The following is an 18,337-nucleotide window of genomic DNA, read 5'->3' as shown; positions in this document are numbered from 1 at the left end:
GCTCACGTAGGCGAACTTTAAGCTGATCCTTCAGCCTCCTGACCAGAGTTACTACATCAGGATGTAAAGGATCACCTTGAACAACCTCTTGGCGTTCAAGGAAGACACCCATCTTGCTCCCTAGATGGGTGAAAACAGGGATTACCTGTCCCAGATTGGCAGTGTTCAAGCTTAAATTTTCAGTGGCATCCCTGAAGGGTTTCAGGACTGCCACTAGCTGAGCAATCACTGTCCAATCGTCTCTACCTAGTGGAGAACCAATACCAATGTACTGGTCTGATGACAGACTATGGATTGCCCTCTGCTGCTCTAAAATCCTCTCCAGCATCTCTACAGTAGAGTTCCACCGTGTACTGACATCTTGTCGTAGACAGTGTGTGGGAAGACCTGCCTTCTCTTGTTCCTGCCTCAACAGTTGGCTAGCCTTCACACTGCGGTGGAAGTGCCCAGCAATCCTCCTGCACCTTTCAATCACACTGGAAACTCTGTTATTACCTTCTGGGATTGCTGACTTTACTACTAGATGGATAATGTGCGCTGCACAGCGCACACCAACAAGGTTGCCATCACGCAGAGCTTTCACCATATTTGTAGCTCCATCAGTAACCACAAAGCCCACTTCTACATTGGTGCCTGCCTCCGCTCCAACCCAAAGAGACACCATCCTCCTTACTGCCTGCAGAATGTTATCTGAAGTGTGTTTTTCATCCATCACTTCAGCATGGAGAAGGAAAGAGCGATAGCCCAGCTGATCAGATACACCTCCCTTTCTGCTAGACACTGCTGCTGAAGTTGCAGCAGCAGCTTCCTGAGACACACCAGGCTCCCACCAGTGTGCTGTCAGGGAAAGGAAGGCATGCTGGCCACTTGGTGCACTCCACAAATCTGTGGTAAAATGCACAGACTGACCAGCAGCCTTCGAAAGCTCCCTTTTAACTACTCCAACACAGGACCGGTAAAGTGAAGGGACTATCCTCCTGCTGAAAGTGGAGCGTGAGGGAAGATGATATTGTGGAGCCACAGCCTCCATCAACTGTTTGAAAGGCTGCCCTTCTATCATAGAAAATGAAGCACCCCCAACAGCAATTAACTGGCCAATAAGTCGCGTAATTTTATTGGCCTGCTGTTTAGACATAGCCCTGGAGTGGAATCCCCCAAATTGTTCCAGGGTGGGCTGGACGCATTGTGATGCTCCAACCAGTCTTGGTTGTTGGCTGGCAGCACCAGTAGCTCTTGGCTCTGCAACACCTCCCATGTCACTCCTAGCTGCCATGGTACTGGACACTGTAATAGTAGAAGCTATGCTGCCTGCCCTAGTACTTTCTGCCTCTTCCCTCAATAACACAGCCTTGTGATGGCTGCGAAGGTGATGGTTCATCCCTGCACTGGTGAGATGACCCAACACTCTCCCCCTGCTAACTTCCTTCCCACAAAGTTTGCACTTTGCAAAGCGCCCATCTCCAACACTTTCAAAGTGATCCCAAACTTTGCTGCGGCGCAAAACATTGGCACTTGCCCTTCGGGATTCTGCTGCTAATGGTGGTGTAATAATTGGTGGTGGGGGTGGTGGTGGTGGTGGTGGTGGTGGTGGTGGTGGTGGTGGTGGTGGTGGTGGTGGTCTGCTAATGGTTGAAGTAGCAGGTGCTACTATTGGAGAAAGTGGAGAGGAAGGGGAAAAATGTGCACTTGTAGCAGGAGAAAAGGTTGGACTGCTCCCTGAAGAATTCTGACTTTCCTCTACTATCTCATCCTCATTCTCAGGCTCATAGTCAAGCTCTTCATCAGCCAGACTAAATGCAATTCCTGCAAGGTTGGGGGTAAGACTGATATCACCTCCAGGAATAATAGGACTAGGAGCACTGGGTAGCATTGGCAATGGCAACAACTCCTGTGCTGAGGTGCCGCTGTCAGTGGTAGAAGCAGGCGCAGCACTGGTGGTGGTGGAAGTGGTGGTCTTGAGAGGGGGATTAGGAAACAGCCTCCGTGTACAAGAAGGACGCTTCTTAGCAGCACGACTCACAGGCCTGCTTGTGGTATTGGAAGATGCTTGGGGAAAAACACGCTTCCTCTTACTTATTGGGCTACTCCTACTACCAGTTGTGTTTTTAGTATTAGTAGCCATAGTGCTCACCCTTAAAAGCCCTGCTGGTTTCCCTTTGCCATAGAAAAGACTTGCAATTCTGGGCCTTGCTGCACTGCTGCCTGCTATTGGTGCCACTGCCTTTCCTTGACCAGACTTTGGCCTCCTAGGTGGTGAGTCTGACATAGCAGCACTCCTTGACCGCTTAGGCTGACGCATAGGCTGCGTACTCAAACTACCACTACTTGTGGTGGTGGCGGTGGTATTGGTGGTGGTGGTGGCTGACTGACCCTCCCTCACTTTACTAGTGGATGAACGTTTAAGAGGATCCATTTAGAATTTTAAAATAGTAAGAAAAGAAAAGAAAAGAAGTTGAAGAAAAGAAAAGAAAGAGATAATGTAATGTATGTACTATGTGGTGTTTTTAAAATAACGTTTATATTTTTATTAAAAAGGATTATTTGAAGTTTGGTGCTATGCTAATATACAGATCAACACAGATAAAAAAAAAAAAAAATAGAGACACTAGTACTGAGGCAGATTTCTTCACTCTAGTGCTTTCTGAGGAACTATACAAAACTGCACTGTCTGCCAACAACAAGTGCTCCCTGCTCGACTACTGCAAAAAACAGCGTATGAAAAAATTTACTAATATTAGAAAAATAAAATAATAAAAGGTTTACTACAGCTACCTTGAAGCTTAGGTTAGGACAGTCACACAGTCAATCAGAAACTAAAATGAACCAAATAAAAACAGCAACCAGTTAGCTTCACTGATTGCTGTTAAACAAACACACTAACTGAACTAATAAAAATCAGTTAATGAAAAAAGGAATTTCTTCACAACAGCAGTCAGAACAGTTAACTTCACTGCTGATGCTGATGTGAGCACAAAAAGAAAATGACACTAAAAGTGTGAAAAATGTAAAACAAAAATAGACTGTTTGATTGACTAGTGTGTTTTCTGTTCTAACAAAGCACAAAGAGACTGTACTACAACAAATATATAGTCTAAACTGAAGATAATTCTATCAACTTAATAAAATGTTTTAATTAAAACTGAAGCTAATTCTATTAACTGAATAAAAAAATATTACTTAACTTTTATACTGACTGCCTGCAAAATGACGCAGCACCTCTGTAAAATCAATTTAACAAAAATCCACTTTGCTGCTAAAAATAATTAACAGATAAACTAGATTTCTTTTCTTCTAGGCTAACAAGCTAGTCTACCCCTAGGGCAGAAGCCCTCAGGCCCACTACGCTAAAGTACTGGACTGATTCTACCTTTACTCTAAATCTAAATCAATTTAAGCTAATTAATTTTGATTAAATAAAAATAAACAGATTTAAAAAGATTTAAAAAGTAATACCTGGTTGCTGTAGGCAGTAAGCAAGCGGGGGGGAAGGCAGGCACTGGCAGTGCCAGCCAGGCACCGTGTGGCACACTGACAGCAGCACAGCTCTCAAAAAGCACTAAAATAAAATAAAAAATTCTCAGCAATAGACTCAAATTCAACAAGTGAGAACTGGTAGGCACACCAAGACTCACTCACAGAAAATCTCTAAGACAAGCAATGAGGCTAACACAGCACAGAAGCACAGTGTGTCAACAACAAAACTCAGTCAAAGAAGGGCATAGAAAGATCCACTGCCTGCTTTTATACTGCTGTTTAGTTATTTTTTAAATCCACGATAAAGCACTCACCATTGGATAAGCTCCTACAGCATCATGTCAAAGGAGTGAGCTGATTAGATAAATGAAAATCAGCTCACTCCCATACCCCTCCTTTTTGATTCATACAAGAAGGCATCCGAATGAACTAATACACGAATTGAGGCAAATCAGTTCATTCATTAGTTCATTAGTTCATTCGTTTTTCTACCATCCCCATGTAAAGCAATGAAAAAGCACGAATGGTTTGTGCGTTCGGTAGTTTGAATTCGGTAGTTTGAATTCGGTAGTTTGAATTCGGTAGTATGCTCTCGTTCGGTAGTTTGCATTGCAATACATTACACAGAGGTGCTAAAATGTAAATTCACCCAGAGTATAATTCAAAAAGCCGAATGAACGAACAAACGAAAGATTTTCGGCAAACGGCTATTCGTTTGTTCGTTCTTTAGTTTGTATAGCCTTTCGTAATTCGGTATTCGGAAGAATGACCGAAAATGCATATTTTCGTACGAAAATCCATTCGTACGAATACGAATGCCCAAGTCTACTATCCAGTACATAATCAAAAGATGCATAAAAAAGGGCAATACTTAAACATTTAAATGGAGGTCTTACCCTTGCGCTTTCATCTTGGTAGTAATCTGGGACAGCCACCTGTCTTGCTGTGCTGTCCTCTCCAAAAGAGAGAGAGACCAACCTCCTTGGCTGTTGTCCTTTTAAAGACTCATTCTTGCTTTAATTAACTACATGTCCCAGAATCCTTTTTCCCTCCCAAAAGTGGTTTACCCCACCTTCTTTTTCCAGAGAGTTCTGTCTTTACACAAGTCATTCCCTTTGATCTCTTCCCTCCAGCTATACTGTAAAGTTCTGAAAGAAATGACCCAGTTAGGTTAGGTTTCTGGGTAGGTTAGACAGGATGCCTTGGGAAAACACACACTTCCATGGTTACCCCTAGATGTTAATTACTCTGGTCTTCTGATAACATGCATGGAAAACAGGTTGGCAGTAGAACTGCTGGAGGAATGTAAGCTTTTGTGTTAGCTGGGTGTTGTAAAATGCAACTGAAAGCTTTGATCCTTATCACACTGTTATCAAGTAAATTACCCCAACTTGTGAAACCAGTCACATACACAGAAAGTTATACACATTATTGCAGTTTTGTATATCAATTTCTTACAACATGTGTGCATGATCACCAGCTGTGAAAATTACAAGTTGGACAACTGGAATGCGCACCCTCCAAATAAGGTATTTTAGCCCCCAGAGACCCAACAAACCTATACATGGGTGGTATCGCTGTTCTCAGGAGATGTTGCTGAACACATATAACAGGAGCTGAGAATCCATGCCTAAAGTAAAATGCAAAGAGAAAAATCAGCGCTAGATTGCCACACAAGAAAATAATAGTAAGGCTGCAATCCTTAAAGGGGAGTCCCCTACAATCCCCTAATGGTAAGAAATTATACAAAACAGAACAAAATAAGGTTGCTCCTAAAATATACAGTAAAACATATAAGAGTGTATATAAAAAGTAATATAAAATAATACAATTTAATATCAAATATTAAATGAAATATAAATGGATAATTGGCAATAGTCCAAAACACTTATCATAAGTCCGTAATGGTAGATGCCATGTATAAAAACAGGGATCCTGAGGCGTAAAATGAGGTGTGTCTTCACAATTGTGTACTTGCAATCCAGCGAAGTAATAAGTGGAGAAAAAGACAAGAGGAACTTCCGTGTCATGTGATCGCGCAGTGGAACGCATGCGTTCCGTCTGAGTGGAACACATGCGTCATTGAGAGGTGGAAGGGCTATTGAATCTGATCGGAATCTTTTCGGACGAACTTTGGCAAAAAGTTAGAGTTCGGCCTCGAACTTGACCTGAACTTGACCCGAACTTGACCTCGAACCCGAACTCCATTGAAGTCAATGGGGACCCAAACTTTTGGGCACTAAAATGGCTCTAAAAAGTCCTGGAAAGGGCTAGAGGGCTGTAAAAGGAAGTAAAATTGGGGTAAGAGTAGGACCATTGCCCTGCAAACAATAGGGGTAGCCCCCAAAATATTGGGACATATAAAAAAAGAAAACCAAGAATAAGTGCACTTGAGTATAACAATCGCTGGGTGAGGCCGGTATAAATGTCTATTCTGCACAAGGTACAGACCAGTCTGGTGGGATCCATGCCTGGTTAATTTTAATAAATGTGAGCTTGTCCACGTTGGCTGTGGACAAGCGGCTGCGCTTGTCTGTGAGAACGCCCCCTGCCGTGCTAAACACACGTTCAGACAATACACTGGCTGCAGGGCAGGCCAGCACCTCCAAGGCATAAAGGGCAAGCTCAGGCCACGTGCCCAATTTGGAGACCCAGAAGTTGGATAGGGCAGACCCATCAGTCAGTACGTGTAGGCGTGTGCACACGTACTGTTCCACCATGTTGCTGAAATTATGCCTCCTGTTAAGACGTTCCATATCAGATGGTGGTGCTGGTTGTTGTGGCGTGCTGACAAAGCATGCTAACCCTGCCTTCTGAGGTGCTGGCGGTGTCCCAGCTGCATTGGCGACCTCTTCCTCCTCCTCTGCCTTTGCCTTGTGCTTCCACTGAGCCCCCGGTGTCAGTTTAGAATGCCCTCAGCAGCGCGTCTATTAGCGTGCGCTTGTAGTCGCGCATCTTCCGATCATGCTCCAGCAGGGCCGGATTAACATAAAAATTTTTTTTTTTTTTTTTTTACACACTACTCTTAGGTTTGCCACCTGACTGGTATTTTACTGGCACAGCCGGTATTTGAGGCTTCCTGGCCGTGCCGGTATTGCAGTAATACTGGCAATACAAATGCAGGTATTTTTCTCAATATAAACAGAGATTACTCTGCAATACCAGCACCAGCCAATAGGGGTCACTGTGTGTGGAGAGAGGGATAGGAAGTTACAGTAAATCCCTCCCTGCCTCTCTCTACTACCAACTGATCTGCAGGGGAGCAGCTACACAGCACAGAGAGTCCAGACAGCAGCTCTACAGCTCAGGTAAGTGAGACATGGGGGAAAAGGCAGCAGGGAGACATGGGGACACTGAGACACTGGGGGACACCTGGGGACACTGAGACACTAGGGGACACTGATACATGGGGACGCTAAAACACATGGGGACTCTGTGAGTCATAGGAACATTGGGAGACACTGAGACATTGCACAGCGTGCAAACCACTCGTGTCTTGTCGTCAGCACATTGTCTGAAGAACTGCCACGCCAGGGAACTCCTTGGAGCTGGCTTTGGTGTGCTCGGTTCCTGGGTGCAGTGCGGAGTAACAGACGTACTGTCTAGGGGACGACTGCTCCGCTTTTGCACCCTGCTCCCTCTTATGCTGTGCTGGTGCCTCTGTGTGACCACCGCCTCTTCCTCCAAACTGCACACGTCACTCGCATGACCTTGATTCCATGTGGGGTCTAGGACCTCATCATCCTCCACATAATCTTTGACCCACTCCTCAACCCTGCCCTCCTTGCCGGTCTGCACACTGCTGAAAGTTGGCACCTGTGTTTCGTCATCATCAGAGACTTGCTGCGGTGATCCTTGCATGTCCATATCCTGACACATAAGTGGTTGTGCATCAGTGCACTAAATCCCTTCCACTTCTGGGGCAGGGCTAGGTGGATGGCCCATGGAAACCCCACCAGCAGATTCATAAAAAAGCATAAGAGACTGCTGCATGACTTGTGGCTCAGACTGCTTGGGTGATTTGCAAGGGGGTGAGGTGATAGACAGATGGCCAGTGGTGTATCCTGGTTTTGTGCTGCCCTAGACAGAACATAACGCAGGCACCCCCCTCCCCCGCCTCCCCACACCCCTGCCCCGCCTTCTAAATACACACACATTCACTGACAGATATGCATACACTAGCTAACAGACATACACAGACACTAACAGACACACACTCACTAACGGGGACACACTCTCACTCACATTAACACACTCACTTTTTTTTTTTTTTTTTTTAACCCCCCCAGCCTCCTTACCTTTTGGGGGGGGGGGAGGGTTCTCCCTCTCCCTGCGGCTCCCGGCATCACTCTGCGGCGCGCGAGGGAGCTGAGCAGACAGCTCAGGGGAAAATGCTCCCTCGCCAGCGCCGCCCGACTGCCAACCTGGCTTGTCAGTTATCCGCATTTGGGGGTGGCTTTTTTTTGCCGCTCCCTTGAAAATGCCGCCCAAGGCAAATGCCTTGTTGCCTTGCGGCTAATACGTCCCTGCAGATTGCCATGGGCTGCAGGTGCCAACTCTGAGCTTTCAGCAGGGCACCGGGTGGGAGACAATGTGCAGGACCTGGAGGCACTGTCAGCCATCCAATCTACTATCGCCTGTACTTGTTCTGGCCTCACCATTCGTCTCGTACTGGCACATGAGGAAGGTGTTTCACTTGTGCGTGTAGCTGGCACAGATTGACCACGTCCTCTCCTTGCAACAGGGATTCCACCAACACCAGAAGCACCACGACCAGGGCCACGTCCCTTATTTGACGCTCTCCTCGTTCTTTGCGTTCACCCACCAAATTAACAGATGTTTTATGTCAGGCGACAATGTAACCGCCAACAGTCAACAATTTTTTTTTTTTTTGTTTATTGGACTGCAAGAAATGCACCGCAGGCCGCAAATGTACTATTTAGCACAGAAAAAAATTGAATTTTTACAAGTGCGCTGTAAGCACACTATTAGACACTTCTATTTGACTCTCAGATATGAAGAGCAGGCCACAAAATGTACTGTTTAGCACCAAAATGTACTGTTTAGCACCAAAGCACCAAAGCAATTAGAATGTTTACAATTGTGCTGTAACCGCAGTATTTGACGCTTCTATTTAACTTTAAGATATGAAGTGCACCCCACTGATATACTATTTAGCACCCAAAAAATGTTACTTTTTAAAACTCTGATGTAACCGCGGTATTTGAAGCTTCTATTTGACTCTCAGATATGAAGTGCACCCCACCCCACTAATGTACTAGTTTGCAGAATTCTTTCCTAAGCTGTCCCTTTCAGCGGCAGCATCCTCTCCCTACACTAATAAGACCGCATGTGCGTGCGGCGTTGCGCAACTCCAGTTTATATATAGAGGCTGTATTTAAAAATGCCTAGATGTTGCCTGCTGAGCTACCAGAACAGGATTAAAGTAATGTGCCTGGCACACATGCAGTTGCAAGTGCCCACCAAACAAACAGACTGCTTATTTCTCTGTGGCACTGGGCTCAGGGCAGGGTACAAAAATGTAGTATAGCACCCACAAAAATAAACGCTGTAGTTTGCATATTCAACACCAGAATTCTTTCCTAATCTGTCCCTCACAGCTGCGGCATCCTCTCCCTACACTAATAAGACCGCATGTGACTCCAGCTTATATAGAGGCTGGGTCACATGCTGCACTGGCCAATCACAGCCATGCCATTAGTAGGCATGGCTGTGATGGTTTCTAAGGGAACACAAGTCAAACGCTTGTTGATTGGCTGCCCTGCAGCTTTTCAAAACGCGCCATTAAATCGCTGAACACCTAACTCGAACCCGAATTGTTACTGAAATGTCCGGGTTCGAAAATCACAATGTTCGGCACGAACCCAAACTTTAAAGTTCGGGTTCGCTGATCCCTAATCCTCACAGGTCATACGACTTTTCCATAAATCTATTACCCGGCACTATGCCACCCAAGGGAGCAGTGTATGCCTTATCGCCACAGGAGAGTAGAATAATGGAAGAATTCTTCAAAGACTCAGTAAGTAAGGGCCACATACGTAAATCACCCTTGCCTGCTTCTGCAGGCTTCTCTTTTGTATCTACAAAAGATGGTGAATTGCGTCAATGCATTGACTACAGGGCACAAAAACTATCACAATGAAAAATGCCTATCCTATTCCACTCATTTCCGAATTGTTTGACACACTCCAGGATGCTAAAATATTTACTAAACTTGACCTTAGGAGTGCATACAATTTGGTAAGGATTAAAGAAAAACATGAGTGGAAAACGGCATTTAACACTAGAAGTGGGCACTATGAGTACCTTGGTGTAACGGACACCTTCCGTTAATGGACACTTCCTAGCTTGCGCAGAGGACCACAAACACCGCACCGGACACCACAACCACCGCAGACTCCACAACCGCCGTAGCTTTACTGGAACCGCGTCGTCTTCGGTCCACCCTGGAATCAGCCTCTGTCCTCCAGGACCGTGTGGGGAAGACCTCTCCTCCAGAAGAGCGTATCAGGAACAAGAGCTAAGTGATTAAATCACAAGGGAGTATGCAGAGCATAGCAATCCCCAGTGTGATATAACAGTTCCCTCCAATAACGAGCCAAGGCTACGTATTGAAGGTCAAGAAGATCTCATGTTTAATGGCAGGTACTCTGCTTTTATGCAGTGCTCCCCTGCAAGGGAGACACCCACAGGCAATTAGGCATTAACCAATCAGATAACGGTTACATCCCACAGATTCCCTCCCCTCTGCTTGGGAGATAATTGAATTTCTTACTGTATCTACTCAATTATCTCCAAGCTAAAACTTTTATACATTTTTATAGAATTGTATAACTTTCTCATTTTACATCATACATGAACAACACAACTTGTGGAACAACATATTCAAAATTCGTGAAAATCCGTTCAGTGGTTCCAGAAATATTAAAAAGTCTCTTTGGACCGACCGCAAGCACGTTTTCATGCCCAAAACAGTTCCATGGATTTAGGCTGTGCGGTCGGTCTATTTTGCACCGAGAAAATGAAAGTCCCATTCAAACGAGCGTTCGAATATTCGAACAGGACTTAATCTCCAGCCGCGGTGTCGAAGAAGGTACGGGTCAGCGGTGTTCGTGCAATTGGGTAGCCGAAAACAGTTCCATAGATTTGGCTGCACACACCGCTGACCGCATTCAAAAAAGTTAAAATGGCCACCGCCACGTGTTCGTTTGTCGAATGGCGGACAATTCGACTTCGGCACTTCGACTACTTCGGCACTTCGACTGCATTCGAAGTGCCAGTTTAAAAGTTGTAACACTGCTCCAAAGTATTTAAAGGGCCAGGAACAGCATTATACAAATCCATTATGCCCCAATGCAGTTCTTAAAGGGCAATACATTCCAGGGCCATAGTCGCAGGGCAGGAGGCTAGCGATCAGTCCTCTCCAATGCCCAGTGGCAAAGGGCAGTTTGTCACACCTGGTTTGCCCTTCGGGTTATGCAATGCACCGGCTGTGTTCCAGGACTTTATTAATTATGTACTTAGGGACTATATTCATTTGTCCTGGTATACCTGGACGATATCCTTATTTATTCTCCTGACTTTCAGGCTCCCCACAAACAGGTCAAACAAGTATTGCAAACTTTATTGCAAACTGGAAAAGTGCATCTTTGTTCAAACTAAAGTACAATTTCTGGGGTATAGCATTTCTGCTTCTGGTTTTCAGATAGACCCTCAGAAACTAGAGGCTGTTCTACATTGGCCATTGCCCAATGGACTAAAAACCATTCAAAGGTCCATTGGGTTTGCCAATTACTACAGAAGGTTTATTAAAGGGATCTCTTCTGTGATAGCCCCCATCACCAATATGACACGCAAGTGGGCTAACGGTACAATATGGTCTAAGGACGCTAAAGAGGCTTTTGAACTTCTCAAACAAACATTTGATTCTGTTGATATATTTATACATCTTAACACCAGCAAACCTTTTTATACTGTAGGTTGATGCCTCTGAAACTGGGGTAGGGGCTGTTCTCTCCCCGGGGGAGAGTCAGGACACCTCTTTGCTTCCATGTGGGTACTTATCTAGAAAATTGTCCCCCGCTAAGCATAGTTATGATATTGGCAATAGAGAGTAGTTGGCCATTATATTAGCGCTTAAAGAGTTGCAACATCTTTTGGAAGGCTCCAAGGATCCCCTTTTGATCATTACTGACCATAAGAATTTGCCATATATAGGGGACGCTAAGCGACTGTCTTCTAGACAGGCTATATCGTCTTTGTTCCTATCTCGCTTCAACTTTCTTATAACTTACAGACATGGTCCCAAAAACGTGAAGGAGGATGCCTTGTCTTGACAGTTTGATACTGAATCAGTACAGGGACAATAGATGTCCCCTATTGTTCCACCTGAGTGTATCATTGCTTCCATTGTTCTTTCATTATCTTCACCTCTGCTTGGCACCATCATGGAGGCTCAGTCTCAGGCCCCATGATATAAACCACAAGATAAATGATTTGTCCTATTGCGTGAAAGAGAGAATGTCATGAGGGTGTTCCACAAAAACGTGACTGATGGACACCCAGGCATTAATAAATCCATATCTATGATCATGAGATCATTTTGGTGGGATTCACTCAGGAAAGACATTAACGATTATGTGCAGGCCTGTTCAGTTTGCACAGTTTTGAAAGTTCCTCATAAGCTTCCATGTGGCTTGTCGCACCCAGTGTTCTGTGGTCCCATTTGTCCATGGATTTCATTGTGGATGGCTATACCACCATCCTTATGGTGGTTGACCACTTTTCCAAGATGGTTAATTTTGTTCCACTCAAAAAGTTGCCTTCCTCTCAAGACTTGGTTCTTATTTTTATACGGTAAATTGTCAGTCTGCCTGGCATTCCTCACAATATTGTGTCTGATAGAGGTTCCCAGTTTGTTTCTCGGTATTGGAGGGCTTTCAATAAACAGTTGAGCATTGAATTATCATTTTCATCCTCTTACCATCCCCAAACTAATGGCACAGCCTAAAAGGCTATTCAGTCATTGGAATTGTATCTGCGTTGTTTTGTTAATAGCACTCTGGATAAATGGTCTGTCCTGGGCCGAGTTTGCTAGAAACAATGCTAATCATAGCCCATTTTTTGTTAATAACGGTCATCATCCTACTGTCCTGCCAGCTGTCTTATTTGACACTGCTATCCCCACTTTGGATGATCACTAGTGATGTCGCGAACATAAAATTTTCGGTTGGCGAACGCGAACTTCCGCAAATGTTTGCGAACGGGCGAACCACCATAGACTTCAATGGGCATGCGAATTTTAAAACCCACAGGGACTCTTTCTGGCCACAATAGTGATGGAAAAGTTGTTTCAAGGGGATTAACACCTGGACTTCGGCATGCCGGAGGGGGATCCATGGCAAAACTCGCATGGAAAATTACATAGTTGATGCAGAGTCTGGTTTTAATCCATAAAGGGCATAAATCACCTAACATTCCTAAATTGTTTGGAATAACGTGCTTTGAAACATAAGGTATGATGTTGTATCGATCAGGTAGTGTAAGGGTTACGCCCGCTTCACAGTGACAGAACAAACTCCCCGTTTAACGCACCGCAAACAACCGCAAACAGTCCATTTGCACAACCGCAAACTCCCCATTTGCACAAGGTTGGATACCAAGCTAGCCATGTCCCGTTCCTTGTCCTCACTGATGTCATTGAAGGTCTCTCTTCCTCCACCCAGGAAGCGGGAGATGGAAAAAGATGCTTGGTCGCTCCTCCTACTTCAAATTTGGGGCACTGCGCGTGCAAACTAATGTGCCACCAGATAGGAGTGGTGTGTTAAGTAGTCCCCCTAATCAGGCCTTTTTTTAGTCGAATGTATCGCCCACTGTCAGTCCCTTCGGGATCCATCCCTCATTCATCTTAATAAAGGTGAGGTAATCTAGACTTTTTTGACCTTGGCGACTTCTCTTCTCAGTGACAATACCTCCTGCTGCACTGAAGGTCCTTTCTGACAGGACACTTGAAGCGGGGCAGGCCAGAAGTTCTATCGCAAATTGGGATAGCTCAGGCCACAGGTCAAGCCTGCACACCCAGTAGTCCAGGTGGTTCATAGCTCCTCAGAGTGTCGATATCTGCAGTTAAGGCGAGGTAGTCTGCTACCTGTCGGTCGAGTCGTTCTCTGAGGGTGGACCCCGAAGGGCTGTGGCGATGCGTAAGACTTAAAAAGTTCTGCATGTCCTTCATCAACAACACGTCTGTAAAGCGTCCTGTCCTTGCCGGCATGGTCGTGGGGGGAGGCAGAGAATTACTTTCACCTCTTCCCCTGTTAGATTCCCGTTGTGCTGTGACATCACCCTTATACGCTGTGTAAAGCACACTTTTTAATTGATTTTGGAACTGCTGCATCCTTTCCGACTTGCCGTAATTCGGTAACATTTCTGGCACTTTCTGCTTATACCAGGGGTCTAGTAGTGTGGACACCCAGTACAGAATACAAAATGAAGGAAATGAGGGAGAAACTCTCCTGAGCAGAAAGTAAATCCCTACATAACCAATACCCCAATGGAGCAATACATATAAATCACATTAAAAAGTCTTTCCTCCCTCAAGTGTTCTTACTCCTGTGTCTGTCTCCCTCCAAGTCAACGGTGCTACCATCAGCTCCACCATGCAGGCTCACTGCCTAGGTGTTCACTTTGACTCCGACCTCTCCTGCAAGCCTCATGTTCAGTATTTAAAGGGCCAGGAACAGCATTATACAAATCCATTATGCCCCAATGCAGTTCTTAAAGGGCAATACATTCCAGGGCCATAGTCGCAGGGCAGGAGGCTAGCGATCAGTCCTCTCCAATGCCCAGTGGCAAAGGGCAGTTTGTCACACTTGGTATGCCCTTCGGGTTATGCAATGCACCGGCTGTGTTCCAGGACTTTATTAATTATGTACTTAGGGACTATATTCATTTGTCCTGGTATACCTGGACGATATCCTTATTTATTCTCCTGACTTTCAGGCTCCCCACAAACAGGTCAAACAAGTATTGCAAACTTTATTGCAAACTGGAAAAGTGCATCTTTGTTCAAACTAAAGTACAATTTCTGGGGTATAGCATTTCTGCTTCTGGTTTTCAGATAGACCCTCAGAAACTAGAGGCTGTTCTACATTGGCCATTGCCCAATGGACTAAAAACCATTCAAAGGTCCATTGGGTTTGCCAATTACTACAGAAGGTTTATTAAAGGGATCTCTTCTGTGATAGCCCCCATCACCAATATGACACGCAAGTGGGCTAACGGTACAATATGGTCTAAGGACGCTAAAGAGGCTTTTGAACTTCTCAAACAAACATTTGATTCTGTTGATATATTTATACATCTTAACACCAGCAAACCTTTTTATACTGTAGGTTGATGCCTCTGAAACTGGGGTAGGGGCTGTTCTCTCCCCGGGGGAGAGTCAGGACACCTCTTTGCTTCCATGTGGGTACTTATCTAGAAAATTGTCCCCCGCTAAGCATAGTTATGATATTGGCAATAGAGAGTAGTTGGCCATTATATTAGCGCTTAAAGAGTTGCAACATCTTTTGGAAGGCTCCAAGGATCCCCTTTTGATCATTACTGACCATAAGAATTTGCCATATATAGGGGACGCTAAGCGACTGTCTTCTAGACAGGCTATATCGTCTTTGTTCCTATCTCGCTTCAACTTTCTTATAACTTACAGACATGGTCCCAAAAACGTGAAGGAGGATGCCTTGTCTTGACAGTTTGATACTGAATCAGTACAGGGACAATAGATGTCCCCTATTGTTCCACCTGAGTGTATCATTGCTTCCATTGTTCTTTCATTATCTTCACCTCTGCTTGGCACCATCATGGAGGCTCAGTCTCAGGCCCCATGATATAAACCACAAGATAAATGATTTGTCCTATTGCGTGAAAGAGAGAATGTCATGAGGGTGTTCCACAAAAACGTGACTGATGGACACCCAGGCATTAATAAATCCATATCTATGATCATGAGATCATTTTGGTGGGATTCACTCAGGAAAGACATTAACGATTATGTGCAGGCCTGTTCAGTTTGCACAGTTTTGAAAGTTCCTCATAAGCTTCCATGTGGCTTGTCGCACCCAGTGTTCTGTGGTCCCATTTGTCCATGGATTTCATTGTGGATGGCTATACCACCATCCTTATGGTGGTTGACCACTTTTCCAAGATGGTTAATTTTGTTCCACTCAAAAAGTTGCCTTCCTCTCAAGACTTGGTTCTTATTTTTATACGGTAAATTGTCAGTCTGCCTGGCATTCCTCACAATATTGTGTCTGATAGAGGTTCCCAGTTTGTTTCTCGGTATTGGAGGGCTTTCAATAAACAGTTGAGCATTGAATTATCATTTTCATCCTCTTACCATCCCCAAACTAATGGCACAGCCTAAAAGGCTATTCAGTCATTGGAATTGTATCTGCGTTGTTTTGTTAATAGCACTCTGGATAAATGGTCTGTCCTGGGCCGAGTTTGCTAGAAACAATGCTAATCATAGCCCATTTTTTGTTAATAACGGTCATCATCCTACTGTCCTGCCAGCTGTCTTATTTGACACTGCTATCCCCACTTTGGATGATCACTAGTGATGTCGCGAACATAAAATTTTCGGTTGGCGAACGCGAACTTCCGCAAATGTTTGCGAACGGGCGAACCACCATAGACTTCAATGGGCATGCGAATTTTAAAACCCACAGGGACTCTTTCTGGCCACAATAGTGATGGAAAAGTTGTTTCAAGGGGATTAACACCTGGACTTCGGCATGCCGGAGGGGGATCCATGGCAAAACTCGCATGGAAAATTACATAGTTGATGCAGAGTCTGGTTTTAATCCATAAAGGGCATAAATCACCTAACATTCCTAAATTGTTTGGAATAACGTGCTTTGAAACATAAGGTATGATGTTGTATCGATCAGGTAGTGTAAGGGTTACGCCCGCTTCACAGTGACAGAACAAACTCCCCGTTTAACGCACCGCAAACAACCGCAAACAGTCCATTTGCACAACCGCAAACTCCCCATTTGCACAAGGTTGGATACCAAGCTAGCCATGTCCCGTTCCTTGTCCTCACTGATGTCATTGAAGGTCTCTCTTCCTCCACCCAGGAAGCGGGAGATGGAAAAAGATGCTTGGTCGCTCCTCCTACTTCAAATTTGGGGCACTGCGCGTGCAAACTAATGTGCCACCAGATAGGAGTGGTGTGTTAAGTAGTCCCCCTAATCAGGCCTTTTTTTAGTCGAATGTATCGCCCACTGTCAGTCCCTTCGGGATCCATCCCTCATTCATCTTAATAAAGGTGAGGTAATCTAGACTTTTTTGACCTTGGCGACTTCTCTTCTCAGTGACAATACCTCCTGCTGCACTGAAGGTCCTTTCTGACAGGACACTTGAAGCGGGGCAGGCCAGAAGTTCTATCGCAAATTGGGATAGCTCAGGCCACAGGTCAAGCCTGCACACCCAGTAGTCCAGGTGGTTCATAGCTCCTCAGAGTGTCGATATCTGCAGTTAAGGCGAGGTAGTCTGCTACCTGTCGGTCGAGTCGTTCTCTGAGGGTGGACCCCGAAGGGCTGTGGCGATGCGTAAGACTTAAAAAGTTCTGCATGTCCTTCATCAACAACACGTCTGTAAAGCGTCCTGTCCTTGCCGGCATGGTCGTGGGGGGAGGCAGAGAATTACTTTCACCTCTTCCCCTGTTAGATTCCCGTTGTGCTGTGACATCACCCTTATACGCTGTGTAAAGCACACTTTTTAATTGATTTTGGAACTGCTGCATCCTTTCCGACTTGCCGTAATTCGGTAACATTTCTGGCACTTTCTGCTTATACCAGGGGTCTAGTAGTGTGGACACCCAGTACAGAATACAAAATGAAGGAAATGAGGGAGAAACTCTCCTGAGCAGAAAGTAAATCCCTACATAACCAATACCCCAATGGAGCAATACATATAAATCACATTAAAAAGTCTTTCCTCCCTCAAGTGTTCTTACTCCTGTGTCTGTCTCCCTCCAAGTCAACGGTGCTACCATCAGCTCCACCATGCAGGCTCACTGCCTAGGTGTTCACTTTGACTCCGACCTCTCCTGCAAGCCTCATGTTCAGTATTTAAAGGGCCAGGAACAGCATTATACAAATCCATTATGCCCCAATGCAGTTCTTAAAGGGCAATACATTCCAGGGCCATAGTCGCAGGGCAGGAGGCTAGCGATCAGTCCTCTCCAATGCCCAGTGGCAAAGGGCAGTTTGTCACACTTGGTATGCCCTTCGGGTTATGCAATGCACCGGCTGTGTTCCAGGACTTTATTAATTATGTACTTAGGGACTATATTCATTTGTCCTGGTATACCTGGACGATATCCTTATTTATTCTCCTGACTTTCAGGCTCCCCACAAACAGGTCAAACAAGTATTGCAAACTTTATTGCAAACTGGAAAAGTGCATCTTTGTTCAAACTAAAGTACAATTTCTGGGGTATAGCATTTCTGCTTCTGGTTTTCAGATAGACCCTCAGAAACTAGAGGCTGTTCTACATTGGCCATTGCCCAATGGACTAAAAACCATTCAAAGGTCCATTGGGTTTGCCAATTACTACAGAAGGTTTATTAAAGGGATCTCTTCTGTGATAGCCCCCATCACCAATATGACACGCAAGTGGGCTAACGGTACAATATGGTCTAAGGACGCTAAAGAGGCTTTTGAACTTCTCAAACAAACATTTGATTCTGTTGATATATTTATACATCTTAACACCAGCAAACCTTTTTATACTGTAGGTTGATGCCTCTGAAACTGGGGTAGGGGCTGTTCTCTCCCC

The sequence above is a fragment of the Pelobates fuscus genome, chromosome 1 (genome assembly GCF_036172605.1).
Source record: "Pelobates fuscus isolate aPelFus1 chromosome 1, aPelFus1.pri, whole genome shotgun sequence".
In the NCBI taxonomy this organism is placed as follows: domain Eukaryota; kingdom Metazoa; phylum Chordata; class Amphibia; order Anura; family Pelobatidae; genus Pelobates; species Pelobates fuscus.
This window is presented reverse-complemented; position numbering follows the sequence as displayed.